Genomic DNA, 19266 nt, shown 5'->3' with positions numbered 1-19266 from the left:
CACTCAGGAGGCAGAGATCCATCTGGATCTCTGTGAGTTCAAAGCCACCCTGGACTGTGTGAGATTGACTCAGTCTAGGAGAGAAACAGAGCCAGGAAGTGGTGACACATGCCTTTAATCCCAATACTTGGGAATCACACGCCTTTAATCCCAGCACTAGGGAAGTTGAGACAGGAAATGTTGCGGGTGGGCAGAGAAAGGTATATAAGGCGTGAGAAGACAGAAAGCTTTTCAGGCTGAGGAGTCCTAGAGGTAAGAGGTGGCCTGTTCCTTTGTCTCTCTGATCTTTTTCATTATAAGACCATTAGAAATCAGAACAACAATGTTCAGTTTTGTCATCACAACCCTCACAGACTGCAGCTGTCCTCTCAGGGAGGAAAGGAGTTACACATGTATGCTATTTATGGAACATCCCATAAACTTAAGTGTGGGTTCAAGTCAGAGTTCAGGAAAAAATAATATCATTTAAATGAATCACCAATGTCACTTTCAGCTCTTACATTCGTCCTTTAGAAATCTCCTTTCAAAAGACGTTACAATTGCTATTTTGGAAAATTACAAATAAAACTAAATATACACTACTTAGGGTTTTTAGGCATGCTGCTCACTTTTAAATCATTACTAACTTTAAAACACTTGTTTTATGTTGTAGTTCAAGTAAGATGCTTTAATGAGCAGATATGGATGTGAAATTTAAAAGAAATATTATTAAAGAAAAAATAATGAGCAAGTTAATTTATATAAAATGATACTTAATCTTACTGAAGTGCACAATAACTTTGACTATATAGTTATATAAATATAATACTACTAAGTTTTAAACTTAAGTTTATTTTTATAAAATGAAGAAAAAAAAATCCAGATCTTATTTCAACTATAAATAGCACATTGTTGATATTCTAAAATAGCATTTTAGATTATTACTGTGGAAATGAGCACAAAACATAAGAGGTATTAATTTCAAAATGAACCAAAATAGCTAATGGAGTTTTATATCTGCTGGCTTAAGGAATATCTAAGAAAATTTACAAGTTAAAAAAATTCCAGTAAGTAACTTCTTATATAAAGGAAATAACCAAATAGAAGTGGAAAGTGGAAAATTTAGAAGTCAATGAAGCAAAGAAGGGAGTGTGAAATAACACAGGGAGAAGATAAAGAAAGTGAAGGTCAAAGACTTTCTTCAAACCTACAGCCATTTCCCTGGGAAAGACTGTTAGTTTCCCTAGGACATAGCTGAGTTACTTACACTGAATGTTTTCAGTTTACCTATTAAGCAACACTGCACTCAGTTTCAGACCCGAGGGCTCTCTATCCAGCCCCCTGTTCCAGAGGTAGTCAACTAACTCTTCATGCCTAGCATGACTAATTGAGTTTTCTCACTTGATGGCTTTATGTATGAGGGAAACTCACTTCTATACACCCATCTCTCCATCAGCCACCAACATGGCCAGCACTTATGGAATGCAGCACAGTCCTTCAGTATGTCCTCTATTAATATGATCAACGCATTAAATGAGAGAATAGAAGCTGTAGTTTATAATGAAAATACTATCTTTCAAAAAACTGTGTTTTAGAAGATAAAGATACTGCCTGCTTCTCTTTTTAAGGTGTTTCATTCCCACAATTTAACTAAACATTCACATTAAGCCATAAGAAGAATATAGATTTTCAAAAAAGGCAACTTAGAAAACGTGTCCTTCAGAGATCTGTGATAGACTTCCCATTCTGAAACTGTCTTCATAAAGAATGGAATTTGATACACTGACTGTTTTGAAGAGAGACTGGTTACTTTACCAGTTCAGCTAAAAGGAAAATCTCAAAGAAGACCGTACAGTATTTTTGATCAGCAAAACAAAGCCAAATATACTTTTTAAACCCTTTGTGAAAGACTAAACCAAGAAGGGATAGGTGGTTTAATTCAAGTAGTATGAAACATGAGTTAATTCTCTACTTTGGATTTTACTTTCTCTTTTCAAATAATTTAGCTACATTAACAGAATTTTTTTGTGAATGGCTCTAAAAAAAATACCTACTCTGAGAATTAATATATAAATAGTGGATCAAAGAGCCCATGTTTTAGAATGATTTTTTTTTAAAAGCATTGTCCTACAATGCTTTAAAAAAAATAGTTAATACTATATAATACATTACTTCAGTTATCTCAAGAACACTGTTACTTTTTTTTTTAGTTCATATACTGCATATTCTACGCATAGGAAGAATACTTCTATCTGTGGTTTAGAAGTTGCTTAATTTATATCTTTTCCACCCAAGCTTTGTAAAAATAAATCAGAGAAAACAAGGTATTGGTTTCAGCCAACAAGATACCTGCTCCTTGAAGTTGGAGGCAGTAGGCAGCTGCAAACATCCGACTGAAAGCCCGTTTGTGGCTGCACAGCTTCCAGTCGAGGATGTTTACAGTCGCTCACTGTCAACAGAGAGAGGCCTTCTGCAGCAGTCGGTCTCACTGACCCGACAAGTCCCCTGTAGGTGTTTCTGAAATGTACAGGCACCATTTCTGTAAACTGTACAGCCCCGTTCACACAAACAGGCCCTAGAAAATGACTGTAGTTCCAAACAGATAGATGCTTCAGGAACATCTATTATTCATCTACTAAGTGTGAAAAACATTTACTAAAACAACATATGTAAATGGACTTCATCCATTACTGTTGGCCATAAGAAACAAACAGGAAAGTGGTGAGGTGACTGACTAGGATTACAACATGTACAAGTTCATCAAAATCCTTCTTGGAGCAAAAGTAACCAGGAAAAAACGTAATTATCAACACAGCATAAAATGCACATTTGACATTAAACACTGAAATAGGGGAGCGTAGACCAATAAAAACAGTAAAGTTATAAACAGACAAAAGACTTACGTGCTGCTTCTACAGATCACCTTTGTTCTGAAACCCGCGTTCATAGAGGCCTTGTCCAGTCAGCTGATGTTTGAAGGAATAAGCAACAATCAGGAGGAAAGCAGAAAAGGCAAGGAGGTGCCGGTCTGCAGGATCAGTCGGTGGATCTGAGTTTCCCACTGGAAAAACACAGAACCTATCGCTGGCAGCAGGGGCTGGCAGCAGTGACGCACATTAACTCCACATCTGAATGTTCTGAATTCCACTCCCATTCTCTAATGAAAATAAATGAGGAAAACGGAAGGTTAAGCTCTATCAGTCACTACTTTTCCTGAAGTAATTCAAAACCCTTCTGAGTCTAGTGAAAGACTAAGCTGATACCGCGGGTGTGCCCTTTCTCTGAGATTGGGTTTTAGATGAAGTTACCACAAGGTTAAGCTGCCAATGCCTTGGGATTTTATGATACAAAAATCCCCACAGAGAGCTTCATGTTTGTGGAAACTAACAAATGTGATGAGCTCCATAAATTTCTTTTTCAAAGCAAAGGGTAGTTCTATCCCATTATGGTTAAGAAAGTTAATCTTTGAGGCAGCAGGTGAAAACAAGCTGAATTATGTTGTGGCCATTCTCTTTATTAACTAAACACTTTGAACTATTAAAACTTCCTAGGGAATCACAACTTCTCAATGGGTCAAGTCACACGAGGGAACAAAGCAAACCCTATCAGTGCTGGCAAGTCTACATTCCAAACATTCCTAGTACTTGGCATTCATAGACCACTGCTGCCCCAGCTAAGTCAATCCTAAACTCAGCTACAGCCACCAACCTTGTGAACTTCTCACCAAGACACCCACTCCTTTTAAGTGGCCCACAAACAGAGAGGCAGGGTGCTCTTTAATTAAAACATAAATACCAGAACTGGCACCCCAGAGGATATTGTATATCAGCAACTGTTTACAAAAAGAAAAGGTTTTCACTCCCATAAATTTTTCTCAAAGTAAAGGATCTCCTAGTTGCCTTGGAATCTGTCCACTTTTGAGTAATAACTTAAAATTAAAAATGGCAAAATCATTAATTTCCTGGTATATACTAAGCAAACAACTTCCAATAACAATTCTTTGTAAAAGAAACATAAAACTTCAGCACCACTCCAGCCTTTTGCTCAACACTTTATGAATAAAGAGGAAAAAATTCTTTGAAACATGAAAGACTAAGATCATATATACAAGAGCTCAAACATGCAAGAGCATTTAACAAGGAGCAGCTCAGGGTCTCACAGACTCTACATGTAGGGTTTTTTTTTTAGCAAAATACAAGCATAGTAAAACTTCACACAAAAGCTAAGTCAATTTATTCAAATGGATAACTTGCCACTTCAGGTGTAGGTCTGTGTTAGGTAGTTGTTTCAATGACTTAGGATTTTATTTGTTGTTGAGCAGCAGAGATTCCACTTGGAACCATAATTCTTAAAGTTTGAGGGTTGAGATAAGATAGATTATCCATTTGGCTTCTTCTAACCCCACATACCTAAATTTCAGTTTGCCCCACTGCTTCTCCAACTCTTACTCAAAGGTGGGAAGCTGCTGGGTGTATACACCTGACAAAAGCTACCAAATGCTTCTGCTACACCTTTCCAGCAGAGAACCACTGACGTAAAATATCTGAACTAAGTAAGTGTGCTTCTGACCAAAATATCTGGAAAATATGAATGTTTTTAAAAAGTGCTGCAGGCCGCAGGAATATATCATAAGAACTCAGCTGGTTATGGCAAAATCACTACCTGGAGGGATCAAGGATTTCCTCCAGAGGAAGCCAAATTCCAAGGAGCTTTTGGTGTTATTTGGCTTGTTATTTATCAGCTGTATTCTGTTATGAAAATCATGTGTGCCCTCATAGTTTTCCCAATTGACTTTTAGCTAAGAAGGGCTAACAATGTGGACCGATCACTCTCTAGACATACACATTCCAGGTATTTGGAGAACAGCCTCAGGAAAGGCTTTCTCTGGAATCAGATATCTCCCTTAGCCACTTTCAAGGACTACAGGAAACACTGCCCAGGTGGGTGCGCAACTTCTGAGGATAACAGTGATAACAGCCCACATGGGAGTCTCTGGACTTAAGGTAAATTCCACAAGGAGACACCACCCAGGTGGTCACTCAACTTCTGAGGATAACAGTGATAACAGCCCACATGCAAGTCTCCTGACTTAAGGTAAATTCCACAAGGAGACACCACCCAGGTGGTCTCTCAACTTCTGAGAACTAACAGTGATAACAGCCCACATGCAAGTCTCCTGACTTACGGTAAATTCTACAAGGAGACACTGCCTAGGTCAGGTGAACGTTAATAGCTTTACACAATTTGGCTTGGACCCTCCCTATGTATACCGGGACTTCCAGGGCACAGGAGTGAGAAGGGAAAAGAGAATGGAAGAACTAGATGGGGAAGAACTAGATTGAAGGGCTAGAAGAGAAGACTAGAGGAACGAGATGGAAGATGAGGAAGAGCCAGATGGGGAAGAACAAGATGAGGAAGAACAAGAGAAAGAGAAGGAGATGGGAGAGGAGCTGATATGGGAAAGCCCTAGCTGGGTAAGAACAAGGTGAAAAGGACCTAGATGAGGCAGAATTAAGACGAGAGAATTAAGATAAAACTTAAGAGGGAGCAGTAGATAAACAGAGAGAAATCAGGCAAGAAAGAAGCTAGGCACGAGAACAGAACTGAAGCTGTGTATATAGGATGTTATCCCAGACGAATTAAAGCAAGTGGACGATAGAGTGTGGTGTGCTGAGATTCTATTTCCTGAAAATAGTCCTCGCCGTTAGTAGTTCTCTCTCCTGAGCCCCTGGGATGTATAATATTAAGGCTGGTCCCTCAAATATTATACAAGAAAAAAGCACGTCTTAACAAATATGAAGGAATAAGATTCAATTTTGTTTAGTACATCAGACCCTGATCTGCCTTATATAACCCTGGAACACAGAAAACAAACTTCCAACTTCAAAACTATAAGCACTCCATGGTTTCAGATCTGTGTTGTGAGTCAAGGTTCCTAAGTCTGCCAGCCCAAAGGTGTAGCTGTAGCGTCTTGGATTCTACCACACATCCTTTATGTTTTAACTATTTAAAGGATTAACTCATTCAGGTGGAGGAGACTGGTCCTAAAATCTTTTAAAACGTTTTCTTAGCTAGTCAAAGAAATGAAAAAGTACAAGGTGCCCTGCGCCTCCAGAAAATGACACTTTTCCTTCCTTCCATCTTACTCCTTCCTATCCATATCACCTCCCAACTTCAGGTTTGCAAGTTTATAGGAGTACTCCAAGAATGGGAGGTCCCTTGTCAGCCCAGGCTCCACTGCCTAGGATCTGCATCTTTCTGCCTGGGAATCCTAGGGTCTAGGAAGCTGCATGAACATTACTGGAATATCTTGTTTTTATTTTGACACACCTGTAAAGAACGAACACCAACTGGTCTGTTTCCTTTTGTTGAAAGCATGCATAGAACTCATCTGAAACAGAGTAACTAAATGTACAAACAGAATTCTGAACTTCAAATCCAATCTCCACCTTCTCTGACTCATTCAAGGTGTAGTTTTCCTCACAGTTTTAGCTAGCCTAAGGGTTTGTATTAATCCTCATTACATTTCCTGTTAATCACGACACCAGTGAATCTTCTCTTGATTTTCTTTAGTGCTGTTGAAGTAATACTAATAAAAACCTACCTGCTATATTCCTTGCTTTGTGAAAATTAATAGAACCATGGAAATTTACTGGGAACAACTTCTCATGGAGTTTGCTCATGCAAACAACTGTTAAGAAACTCAAATTCTAGGAAGAAAACCATTATCTTGGATAGTAAAGAGTTTAAATTTATGAAGATTAAATCCTCTCCTAGTCTAGAAGTGAACATAATTATTTTATTCAATTATCATTCTTTTTTTTTTTTTTTTTTTTTTTTTTTTTTTGGTTTTTTCGAGACAGGGTTTCTGTGTAGCTTTGCGCCTTTCCTGGAGCTCACTTGGTAGCCCAGGCTGGCCTCGAACTCACAGAGATCCGCCTGGCTCTGCCTCCCGAGTGCTGGGATTAAAGGCGTGCGCCACCAACGCCCGGCTCAATTATCATTCTTTACTAAAGTGGCAATACAAAATAAATAAAAAATTAAGCATATGTACTCATCTTTATGACTTTTAGTTTGGAGGTAAGGGGGTCCAAATGTAGCCCAGCCTGGCCTTGAACTACATAGCAGAAGTTGACCTTGAAATCCTGATTCTCTTGCCTCCACCTACCAAATGTTGTGTTGGGATTACAGGCATTCACCATGCTTAGTCTTGTACACATTTACAAGCTCAGTTCAACTGAACCTCTCCTAAGTATTTCCTCCTGTCAATCGATATCCACCATGCCACTTTCATCTTGTCCCTGTTACAGCGTGATAAGCCGCTACCAAGACAAATACACCGTCACCATAACGCTGAGGAGGACACCAGACTTGCAGCACTGAAATGGCTCACTGCTCACTCCTCTGTTCTGGTGTTCTAGAGCATTTGTGGAGTATGGGAAGGCATGCATTTGAACAAGAGTTAACAGTTCGATAATAATTGTATTTTCATTATAACCAAAAAATTAACAGTTAAGAACACCTTTCATGATAAAATAGAATTGATTTGCTCTCCAAGGCAAGTTTTCAGATATTCTCAAAGGCATCAGGACCTTAGTCTTACCATTCATTCTCCACTCACCCCTCACCTGCCAGTAGCTCTCCTCTCTTACTTTCCCTGGTATTCCTACTAAGGTGGGACATTCCAGAAGGTCAGGGCCTCTGAGCCTCCAGGCTAATGGGGGACTTTCCCACCCCATTCTATCTACCTCAGCTCCCTTTTCTTACCTCACTGTCAGCAGTTCCCAGGCAACCTCCCTCAGACCACAGGCTGCTGGCTCAGCTCTTTCTGCCAGACTTTGCTCAATTAGGCTCCTTCCAAAGAACAGAAATACCCTCCTGCTTCTGCTGAAATACAGAATGCTTCTAAAGGAATATCAAGTACATTTAAGTTTTATTATTAACAATCACATGGCAGAAATGAGCTCAAATACTGAACTACTTTAAAAACAAAACTAAAGCTATAATTCCCACGCTATAAAAACTCAGCATGATCAGTATTATTCCTTCAGGATAATATATTGTTTCAGATGTGAACCATTTTATAACAAATGCTGCCTTTTAAAAAAATATTTATTTTACCAGGCGCGGTGAAGCACACTTGTAATCATAGCACTCAGGAGGCAGAATCTGAGGCTAGCCTCGCTACTAAGAATATATAAGGTGTTTCAGGTCAGGCAGGGCTACACAGGGAAACTGTCTCAAAACAAGTATTTGAGTTGGAGCTGCTACACACTTGTAGTTTTAGAAGGACCAGAGTTCAAGACCAACATGGATAACACAGTAAGACTTTATTTAAAAAAATGAAAATTAAAAAAAAAAAGTCTGTTAACCAGTATCAGTAACTGGAAAACATCTATTTTTAACTTAGGCCAACTGTCCAGAATGTGTGTGTGTGTATGTAACTATATATGTATAACTATATATATATTAGTAACTTAAATGATTTGGTATTGTTAAATATTATAGAGTAGTCTACTACTTAACTAATTTTCTTTGAAAGCATTTAAAAGGCAAGGTTAGTCTAGTCTTTAATAATAATCAACTGCCATAAAATACCCAGAATGTCATATTACCAAATTGATTCATTCTGTAAGCACTTATGACAATGCTTTCAAAGTTATGCAATGAGAGTATTAGCTATGTTATCAATAAAAAGAAAGTCAAGACAATAACCAAGTCATATAACTGTTACTATGAAAAACTCACTTCCTTGTTTTTCTATATGATGTACATTACTTTAATATGAACTTTAATACAGAAATTTAGAAAGAGCTGACCAATTTCAGACACAGGGACTAGTATCTTTCACACCTCCCTACAAAGGCAAGTCTTTGAAAGGAAAGAAACTACCTTTAGTCTTTGCCCGTGGCCATGATTCGATCTCCTGCCATCTATAGAAGTGCCCCAAGAGGTGCCCTGCAGAAAGTGGGTGCTTAGTATATGCTGGCTGAATCTTCAAGACATCAGTAAGAGAATTCTTAAGATGCATCTTTTTAACAATTAGACAACATCTTTTGGGAGCTTACAACTCAACAAAGAAGCAGAAGTCACAACATCAAGATGCTGCTCCCCACTCTCCCCTGTGAGAATTCTCCAAGACCAGCTGGTGAATCTTAAATTACAGGAAGACAAGAAACACAGGGTTACCTAGCAGACACCTGGGGGGTAGGGGAGATCTGTAACTTTGAGCCCGAGCTGCTTTCTCTATGAAAGGAAACAGTAATACCTGCTCATCAGACCTTCCTGGAGAAGTGACCAAGGTGTGTGTAAGAAGACAAAGAACACATGTCCCTACTAGTAGTTATGTTCCTGGACTGTCCTTTTCTGATTATTAGAAGGCTAAGGAAGCTTAAATAGAACAGTATATACTAATGGAAACAAACTACTAAAATGTTATTTAGGCTTTTAAACCAGCTAGTTACCTGATTTCATTAGACTACACTGGATGTCAATTTTCTCAATAAGAGGGTTAATAAAATTTTCTATAAAATCCTTACAGCTATCAAGCGCCATGACTAATTTCTTGATTTTTTTTTTAAATTTATGAAATACAGTGGAAACAGAGTAAAGATGGGTTGAAAGATTTTAAAATTAAAGATATATAAATCATGGAAGCGGATTTCTCTTAACCAGTGATTTTTTTCTCTTAATACAAAGTCACCAATTACCCTGAATTCATTTCACCACCACTTTCCACACCCACATTTTTTTTTAAAATAGCAGCATTACACAGCTGTTTGAAAGTACAGTTACAGACACAGCAGTTAGAAGCTAACTTAGAAAGCTTCCTGTAGAACTTGCCTACAGTGCCATTTGGTAAGAAACACAGATGCAAGCAGGGAACAAAGGAGGATCACATACCTTATGCCGAAGGCAAATAGCAATAAAGCACATAGAAAATCAGGACAAAAGTCTTATTCAGAGTCCAACCTTTGAATCAGCTTTCACAACTCTGTATCGTTTCATAAGAGAATAAATAGCTTGCTTACCTGAAAATTAGGAGAGTTTTATGGGAAGTTAATATTTGATTAAAAAGTGTTTGTTTGGGGTTATCTAAAGCTAAGTGGCTTTTAAGTAAGAATTTTTAAAAATTTCATGAAGTAACTATAAACCTGCAAGATAAAAAAAAATACTCCTATGTAAAAAATAGTTACCCACTTAATAAGTACTCAGTAGATCTGTGATGAATGTGAATTGACCCACTAGGGATGGCTGACATTTCCAGTGTGACTGGCTCAAATTTCACTTGTAAAGTTAAGCATTAAGAGTGGAGGTTAAAAGACAGCTCAAGCCAGGCGAACAGCAGACATAGGAACAAACAGCGGCAATAAATAAGCAGCACTATGCAGCTCATGCTTCTGGGAGAAGAGTCCAAGAAAGCTGGGACCCTTTCTACATGCTTGTAGGCCCAGGTTCCAGTTCTGCCTAATGTGGAAAACTGGGCACAGTGGCAATCTAGAGTGTAATGAGAACAGTGTCAGAGGAGGGGGAAGTTTCCATGACAATAGCGAAGAATGGACAAGTACAAGAATTAGATACAAGGAAAATAAGAAAGAAAATCTGCCTGCCCCTTTCTGCTTCCCAGAGTCCATGAATGCTTGAACAGAATGCCAGGGCTATGCACTGACTGGGAAAAGCATGGTTAATTCACATTATTTCACAGATGGAGAACTAAACAAACCCTGTCAGATGCTTCTCTACCTGGGAAACAAACAGTCACTCAGCTATTACTTTGTCCAAATCAACAGTTTACGATTTAACTCGACATTTTGTTATTCAAAGCGACTATTTTTTCATAAATGTGAATGAGTAATCTACTTTTTATACAGCTAGTAAGATAAAAAAGTGAGAAAGAGGCATAAAATGAGTTACCAGAGAGTTTAAAAATAAGACTGGCAATGTATCTTAGATTTTGTGAAATGGTTATAATTTCAATTATTCTGTCCTATTACAATCATAAATCAGGAAGAAATAATTTGAGACCCATGATCTGATCAAGGATCTTTATACATGACCAAAATGGAACTTAAAAATCGGGCTAAAATCCCTCCAAATTCTTTCTAACTTTAATCTCATATTCTGTGGAATAAAAGTGCTGCACTTTTATCTAGACAATTAAGAAGGTAATATTACAAAAAAACTATTTTACATTTAAGTTTTTAAAATGCTGGACCCTAACTTATGCTCTCTGAAGAAAAACTTACATGTCGGTCAGCACTAAGTCTTAATTTCCTTTCTTTCTTTTTTACTAAAGCTATTCTTAAAGTTGCCTCTGGTGTTTTCTAAATGTGCTCAGAAGTCTTAGGGCTCTGGCAATTTTTTAACTAGTAAAATAAACACAGCACTGGAGTACCTGCAATCCTTCTAACAGCACTGTTTGTGTTATAAGCCCATCCACAAAGGCTACACAGAAATATCCAGTATCAACAAACAGTACTCAGATACCAGTGGCATCTTAGCAGCACACCCAAGTCTCAAAATGCAAAAGGAAGAAAATTTCCACTCCCACGATTCTCAACTCCCTGGCTCAGCACACGTCATGAAAAAGAAAGTGACATTGCCTGTTTCTGTGAATTTGGGGAGGAGGTGTGGGTGTGATGCAAATCAGCAAGTCTCTCCTTTCCTTTCCCATCATCCTCCTGCTCCCAATTTATCTCTTCATTTCCACAATGTTTCTTTTCTCCCTTTTTTTCTACATTTAACTGCTCTCTCACCTTCTCTCCTGAATTCAAACAGAAAAGACTGCTTTGCCCTTTAATTCTGTTACTTACTATCAATCTCTAAGTTTCATACAATATGCACATAAAAATCACGACTGAGTACTTATTTTCACAGGAATATACAATGGGCAAGGGGAGGATGAACTGGCCTGAGGCTAAAAAAAAAATCTATTATTTCCAAAGCTCAGGCTTCCAACAGAGGGAGAAGGAAAACCCTCCTGGGGCAAAACTGCCTGAGTCAGCCAGAAAACACCAGGAGGAGGAAGACATGAGGGCTCCTGCAGCCCTAGAGCAGGAGCCTCCTCCACCTGGCAGTCTGAACCCTCAACTGAAACCTGAGAACATCTGCCCTGTGCTCCAGAGCCACTGGAAAGAGGGCCTGCTGCTCTCCATCCTGGGCCCAGCTCAGTCTCTTGTTCTCTCCTAATAGACCCATTTTCCTCAGATCCGGCACAGCTTTCTGTTGCTTCCGAGGACTAAGATTGTTACCTACTTTTCTTACACATCTGTCTCCTCAACTAAAGACAAACGCTTGCACCATTACCTTCTCACTTGTAAAATGAAGACACAATTTTAACATGGAGAATATTAAGTAAACTAACAGTTATGGGAGAGTTTAGGCCAGGATTCTGTATGTGAAAACACAGAAAGTGGTTAAATAAACCACCTGTGAACATCTTCAGCTCTGCATGACAGAACATTCTTTATGATAAAAAATAAAAGAATAGTAAATATTTATTTTTGTTAATGTATCACCCACTCAATAGACTTACCAAACTAAGGAAGTTTCCTGAGGCAACCAGTCTTTATATTAAAATTACATTTAGTTATTTCTGACTTTAAGATACTAGCTATTGATGAAGAAATACACTGAAATCACAGCATACAAAAAAGTTTGAGATGTCACCCTTGTTCTAAGTATCCTATACACTCCTGTTCACCACTGAACTAATTCACATCCTTTAGGTTTTAATGAAATAATGTTACTTAATATGTTTCACTGTATCTCCCCTATCCCCAAAAAAGGATAGTCTGAAGTTAAACATCTAAGCGAAAATGATTAACCTTTTCTCTGGAGAAGGTTCTATTAGCTCTAATGGAAGACAGCAAAAAAGCAGAAAAGATGAGATGACATAGAGAATTGATGCAAAAAGATCAAATTTTGTAGCAGGGTAAATGTTTGCTTTACTCATACTGTACGAATAAGTAAATGATATAATGACATCAAAATTTACAGTAGAATACATTTTAAACATGGAGGCACATATTTGAAAAGTATAAAATTATCTCACGAAAGTGAAAATTCTAGTTTAAACATCAATTTTCCTACTTAATAGCTGTGTTAAAGCAAAAGCATTCAAAAGAACACATGAAGCCTCAAAGATAATCATCAAAAAAAATGGTGGGAACATGTTAATTTTTCAATCATAATTTAGCAAAATGTTAACATTTCCATACTTATTAAAAATATTAACTTAGGGGCTAAAGAGATGGTAATGATCTTCTAGTGGCCCTGGGTTCTATTCCAATTACCTACATGGCAATTAACAACTGTGCAACTCCAGCCTCAGGGTACCTGATGCCCTCCTCTAATCTCCACAGGCACCAGGCACATATATGGTACAGCCAAACATGCAGGTAGAACGTCCAGCATGGTCATACACACCTGTAGTCCCAGTCCTCAGGAGACTGAGGCTGCAGGGTCATGATCTCAAGGCCAGTCCAAGTTATGTGAAGACACTCCAAAGCAAAGCAAAAATAAATAAATAAAAATAAAATAAAAATAAAAAAGCCATCAACTTAGAAGTCAATTGAGCTCACTATATCAAAAATACTTCCAAAGACCATTTTCATAAATTTAAGTCCCAGAAATTTTAAAACATTTCAGCAGATATTCTCTAGATAAAGCAACATAAGTTATCATTAAAAAAAAAACAAATTGGATTTTTTATGTTTTTACAAATAGTTTGTCTATAATAAAATTATAATCACAATAATTTAAGGAATACAGTTTACTATGAAAACAGTTCTTTTGAATTCTTGTTCAATAAAAACATTTGCATTGATGATTTAAATACAATAATAGAACTGAAAGGCTCTTAGAAGTTTGTTGAAAAAATAAACAATTTTAAGTGTCAAACTTGTTTAAATTTTAACATTGTACCTTGAAGAGCTCTAGTTCTTGCATAAAGAACAGTACCCTTTATTTAGGCAAGCAATTTCCATTCCTTATGTATGAAAAATATCCCATACAATGACTGACAGGAAAAGCCTTAAAGTCAAACCTCTAATGTTACCTAGCCTGAAGCAAAGTTTAAGAAAAACAAACCAACTAACAAACAAATAAAACATAAGCACAACTCACATTTTCAGGGAGAAGAAAGGAAATAAGCAGCAATTATGCCAAAGAGAGAATTTATATGCTAAGCACGACTGGATGTAAAAATTCCAGAGCAGTCAACCATAGCTTTAGCACTTTGAGTATGATTAACAGAATGAACCTTCAAAGGTCAATGAAATGTCAACACACTTTAAAGAGATATCCCTAAAGTCTGGTCAATGTATAATAGCATCTCGTAACTTCAGAGTATCCTTAATTTAGGTGTAATGTGCATGTGATGTATGTTCATATAGATGTAGTCTACAATACTCACCAGCCAGATCAGTAGAAATTCACCAAGTATTTTTCACTCTAGCCTAGATTTCCTTCCTTTCTATGACTTTTAGTCATGCAATGATTTAAAAAAGAATGCATATAGCCAGTATTACACAGCATTCATCAATAAAAATGAAATGTAAAATATCATTGGTTTTTACATGACATTATAGTTTCTGTGAATCAAGAGTAAGTGTGTATGTAAGTGTGTGTGTGTGTGTGTGTGTGTGTGTGTGTGTGTATAAAAGTATGCTAAGCTTCATGTCACATGCCTCAGAATTCTAGCATTTGGGAAGCTAAGCTACAAAAATTATAAATTCAAAGACAGCATAGACTACATGGTAAATTCCACTCCAGCCTGGACTAAAGCAACACCTTATCTCAATAAATAAATCAAACAACTAACAATTTCATTTATGTTAAACATGTATAGACTTTTTAATCTTGTCACCGCTCCCCAAACAACACAATACAGCAACTACTGACATGGCATCACATTACATTGGATCTAGTCATCAAGAGGTGCTTTAGAGTATACAGGATGTGTGGGGGCTTTGTTCATATACTCAATTACTTTCCACAATGGATTTAAACAGTCACAGATTTTAGTATCTAAAGTGGTAGATCCTAGCATCAATTCCTCCCAACCCCAATCGATAGTGAGGACCGACAGTCTACTATTTTACCATAGTAAATTATTCCCAAGGATGATGTGGACTTTTTTTTTCTCTAATATCTATCAACAGGCACTTAATTGTCCCCCCAACTAATCTTCTTGAGTTCTTTTGTTTAAAAGACTTTCCAGAAAAGGCATATGGAATTTAAAGGCAACAACTTTATATTTATAAATCTCTGTGATTGAACTGGTCCTGAGGCATTCAGTTCTCATAACAACATTTGTAACCAGGAACACTCAATCCCATCCTACCTATGCAAGGCCAAAATGTGCTAGAACCTCAGAAGAAGAAATCTGGCTGATGCTTTCCACTCACTGATCAGGGAAGCAGAGCAACCTGACCTGGCTCACACAAACCCTGATAAAAGTCTTAAAACTCACTCAGTCCAGTGCTTTCTCCTATCAAGTATACCATATATCCTTTTTTGCATTGACTTTATAACTACATTACAACTGGCCAAATGGTTGTGGCTACCATATGAATTCAAGGAGTGTAAGATTCTTAAGAGGTCAGGAATCTGGGAACAGACTATGGAGGAATAGAAACTAAAAAATGGACAGATTCTGGGTGGTTCAAGAGAAGACATCACCAATGAGCTAAGCTACAATGGTTGGTTGTTCCTAAATCTACAAAGATAGTTTTTTAGAGCAGGATGGGACTCCTTTTGTTGATAAGCAATAAAGAGAGATGAGGAGAAAGGATTTGAGGTATTGATTGGAATCTGTCCACTTATAAAGACAGCATTCTAATGGGCTGCCATGATGAGCAAATGAACTGAAACTAAAGAAAGTACGCTGACATATCTAAATATTACCTCAAAGCACAGGCAGTGTTAAGTCCTCAGGTAGGAGCCTCTTTGACCAGAACCTGTTCTTTGGTGGCAAATGCCTATATGAAAAAGAAACTCTTAAGCTGAATTCTGGATCCATTCCAAGCACCATGGGTAGAAATATATTCCTTTCAATAATTCTAAGAGCCAGACCCCATCCACCTCCTCATAAGAAAAACAGCTGCTACCCTTAAACCCAAAAGCTGAGAATCAGTGATACTAAAATCTAAAGCCAAGATTCAGAATTTGAGGCAAACCCCATAACCAGTGCTTCTCAAAGTGAGTGTAGGAAATATATAATTAAGGGCTAAATAAGATGGTACAAAAGGAGATGAGGGTAAAGAAAGCACCTGAGCCAGAAGGCCGCACCATGAAATCCAAGTTTTAGCTGGCACTACCATCTACATCTTGCTCCTACCCTCTTCCCCTCTGCTCAACAATTACTGCTTAGTAATGTGACCTCCCACTGTGTTCAGATTACTTAGCTCATCCAGTGTGTGCTTCCTCTTTTCCTTCGTCAGTGACTCTCCAGGGCTAAAAAGGAAAATTGAAAGTTACAATTAGAAATTACATCTACTGAGTATATACAGTACATTATTAGCAGATGGTATTTTCATGTATAATCTTGCATAATTTTCGAAACAACTCCTATGAGCCAGGCACTATCATCCTTGTCTTTGTAGTAGAGGAGCTAAGGTCAGGTTCATCTGAAGCCACCTGGGCAGTAATGTCAGCTAGGACTGGAAGCAGGTCTGGTAGACTACTCAGTAGTCTTTGAACTTCTCTTTTACATTATTTCTATTTTTTTTTTCAATGAACACAAAAATCTTTACAAGTTGGGGGACATTTGAATACAGAGCTTACAGAAGCCCTTACATAAATTTGTCAACAAAAATCTGTAACAATAAAGGGCAGGGTACATGGATATACCACACACTTGCCTGCCAAAATATTAGCGTTTAACCCAAACCTTCAAATGTGAGTGTTAAAGGATAACAAATGGGCAGCTCTCCTTTGAGAGTATTCTTATTCTAGTCTCTCAGGCTGCCATCCCAGGGTCCATTCTCAACCTTAAGCCGAAAATTTAGTTAACAGGGTAAGTTCACCAGGTCACTCCCACAAGCAGGACAGAAAGGAAGCATCTGTGAACTCTAGTTACACTCTTAGATGCCTTGACTTGGTTGACATGCAAAGACAACAAATGAGGGCTGACACCATGTTTGGCTCCACAGGGAAATGCTTACACACTGAGCATCTGAGAAACTGCCTTAAAAGAAAACACTAGCCACTATCACACTGGCAAGAAAAAAACCAAAGCACTGATGCTTACACTTTTGTGTGACTAACTCTTAAACTGAAAGGAGCTTGAGTACAGATTTAGATTCCCTTCACAAACATCCTGATTCTCTAGTGTGAAGCTTTGCAAGCTCGACAAGGGGATTCTGATACCTGTCTTTATTATTATAAAGAGCATACCCTGAGATGTACTGTTCCCACCTGACACTGGTACACAACTAGGAAATCTGAGTAAAAAACACAAATTCTACAAAGAAAGCTCATTGTTACCAATGTTAGGTCGGGGATGAGTGGTCACTTTGAAATAAAGCCACTCAACTTTCCCTAAGTGTCCCAGCTTCCAAACCTTAAGGCCTTGCTACTCCCCTGATACTACCATTACTACACAGAGCAGGCTGCACTGTGGTCCAAATTGGATCTTTCCTACAGCCAGTGCTTGTCTAGAGCAAAGATCTTCAAAAGATGCCACTTCTGGTGTTTAATTTACATTTGATATCAGATTGGAGATAATTCTTCCGAGGATTTATGTGATTTTAAAAAGATTCCTTCATACAAATAAATTAAAAGCTTTCACGTTATTTTCTAAGAGTTTAAAAATGAGGCAGCACTCAAATGAAAATCACAGTTATGATTGGGACATTTAATTAGACATCCAATCAATGCAAACAGGTACTGATTATTTAAGAAACACACCTCTTCAAAGGCTCATGCTCAAATAAAACTAGGTCATGAAATGTATTATGTTAACTCAACATTGTTAGCATTCTCCTAGAAACACTACCAGTTGTCTTTGTCTCTAAATATGTATCCCTATTTTAAGCTATAAACTTTCAGGCTAGGTACAAGAATTAAACTTAACTTTTTCTGTAAATTCTTTCTTTGCTATCTCTCTTCTTCCCAGAAAAGCATGGTGATAATTCTCTTTAATAGTTCAAGGGAATTTTTAATTATTTTTATCTGGACAGTGGGTACTTTAGTGAGCAAATATTTGCTGAATATCTAAGGTACATCCTTGCATTGTTTATAAGTGGCGTGGTGGAGAAAACATGGCCAGCGGATCACCTGACATCTAAGAAGCACTCTCACTACAGAGAGAACTGTGGTACCTGATCATTGACAGAGCAAACACTTTCTTTATACACTGCTGACAAAGTATATATGCAGTATTTACAACGGTTCTGTTCATGGAAACGTCTGTTTTACTTTTGATGGGGAAGTGTAGGTTATCACGATAACCAAAAGTTACGATTTCATTATTTTACATTTCAATCTGAAACGACAAGAGTTACACGACAATGTCAGAACAAACCTTTTAATCATTCTTTAGAATTATACGCGGCACTAACACATCTCAACAAAGAAGATTATGTAAGTGAGCTGACTTGGCGTCAGGGATACGAACACAGTGGCTATTTCAATCCTTCATTAAAATTAGATCAAGATGTACTAGCACCGCTACTGTGCCCGCCCGCAAGGGAGATTTACATTACTTTTAAGATTTACTTGGATTACAGATAAAGTTTTTTTTTCCTCTTCTTTGTCACAAGAGGACCCCCCCTCCGCCCCGAGCGCGCGCCTCAACACACACACACACACACACACACACACACACACACACACACACACACACACACCTCACCCTTCAAACAAAACTTTTCAGTAGGGAGCAGCAACACAGAAACCAACGCCATAAACACAACACCTGCCCTGTTTCCTCCTTCCTCTGCATAATAAATACCTCGTGCTTCTTCTACACTGAGCAGAGAAGGGCTGGCTGGGGGCACCTGCCTCTTCACCCTTAGGATGGGGGTTCTGCCCCCCACCCCACCCCACCCCGGCCCTCGGACTTTCAAACATCCTAGCAAGGTAGGGCAGTCTTAAGAATCGCAAATAATGCAAGCGATGTCTATTTTTTCCCCTCGAGATCACCTTTAAGGAGCAGTGTTTTTAAGCCACCCGACTTAAAAGTTACTTCGGAGTAAAGCTGAAGGGTGAAGCCGGGCGCCTATAAATACACCCCGGCCTACCACCACTTCCTAACTCCCGCACCACGACGAGGCTTAAGGA

The 19266-nt window shown here is 38.1% G+C and overlaps 1 pseudogene across 1 annotated transcript in view; it reads right to left on the bottom strand.

Annotated features, from left to right (window-relative positions):
* The window catches only part of LOC121824631 (large ribosomal subunit protein uL1 pseudogene), a 59936-nt pseudogene extending 40898 nt beyond the window's left edge, over positions 1-19038 (bottom strand). The window contains exons 1-3 of the transcript XR_013046784.1: positions 18286-19038; positions 15889-16437; positions 2883-3136 (exon numbers count right to left, since the gene is read on the bottom strand). The product of XR_013046784.1 is annotated as a large ribosomal subunit protein uL1 pseudogene (transcript). The remainder of the gene's footprint in view (positions 1-2882; positions 3137-15888; positions 16438-18285) is intronic.
* Positions 19039-19266: the final 228 nt, after the last annotated feature.

This window comes from Peromyscus maniculatus, chromosome 21 (genome assembly GCF_049852395.1).
Source record: "Peromyscus maniculatus bairdii isolate BWxNUB_F1_BW_parent chromosome 21, HU_Pman_BW_mat_3.1, whole genome shotgun sequence".
NCBI classification, from domain to species: domain Eukaryota; kingdom Metazoa; phylum Chordata; class Mammalia; order Rodentia; family Cricetidae; genus Peromyscus; species Peromyscus maniculatus.
This window is presented reverse-complemented; position numbering and strand designations above follow the sequence as displayed.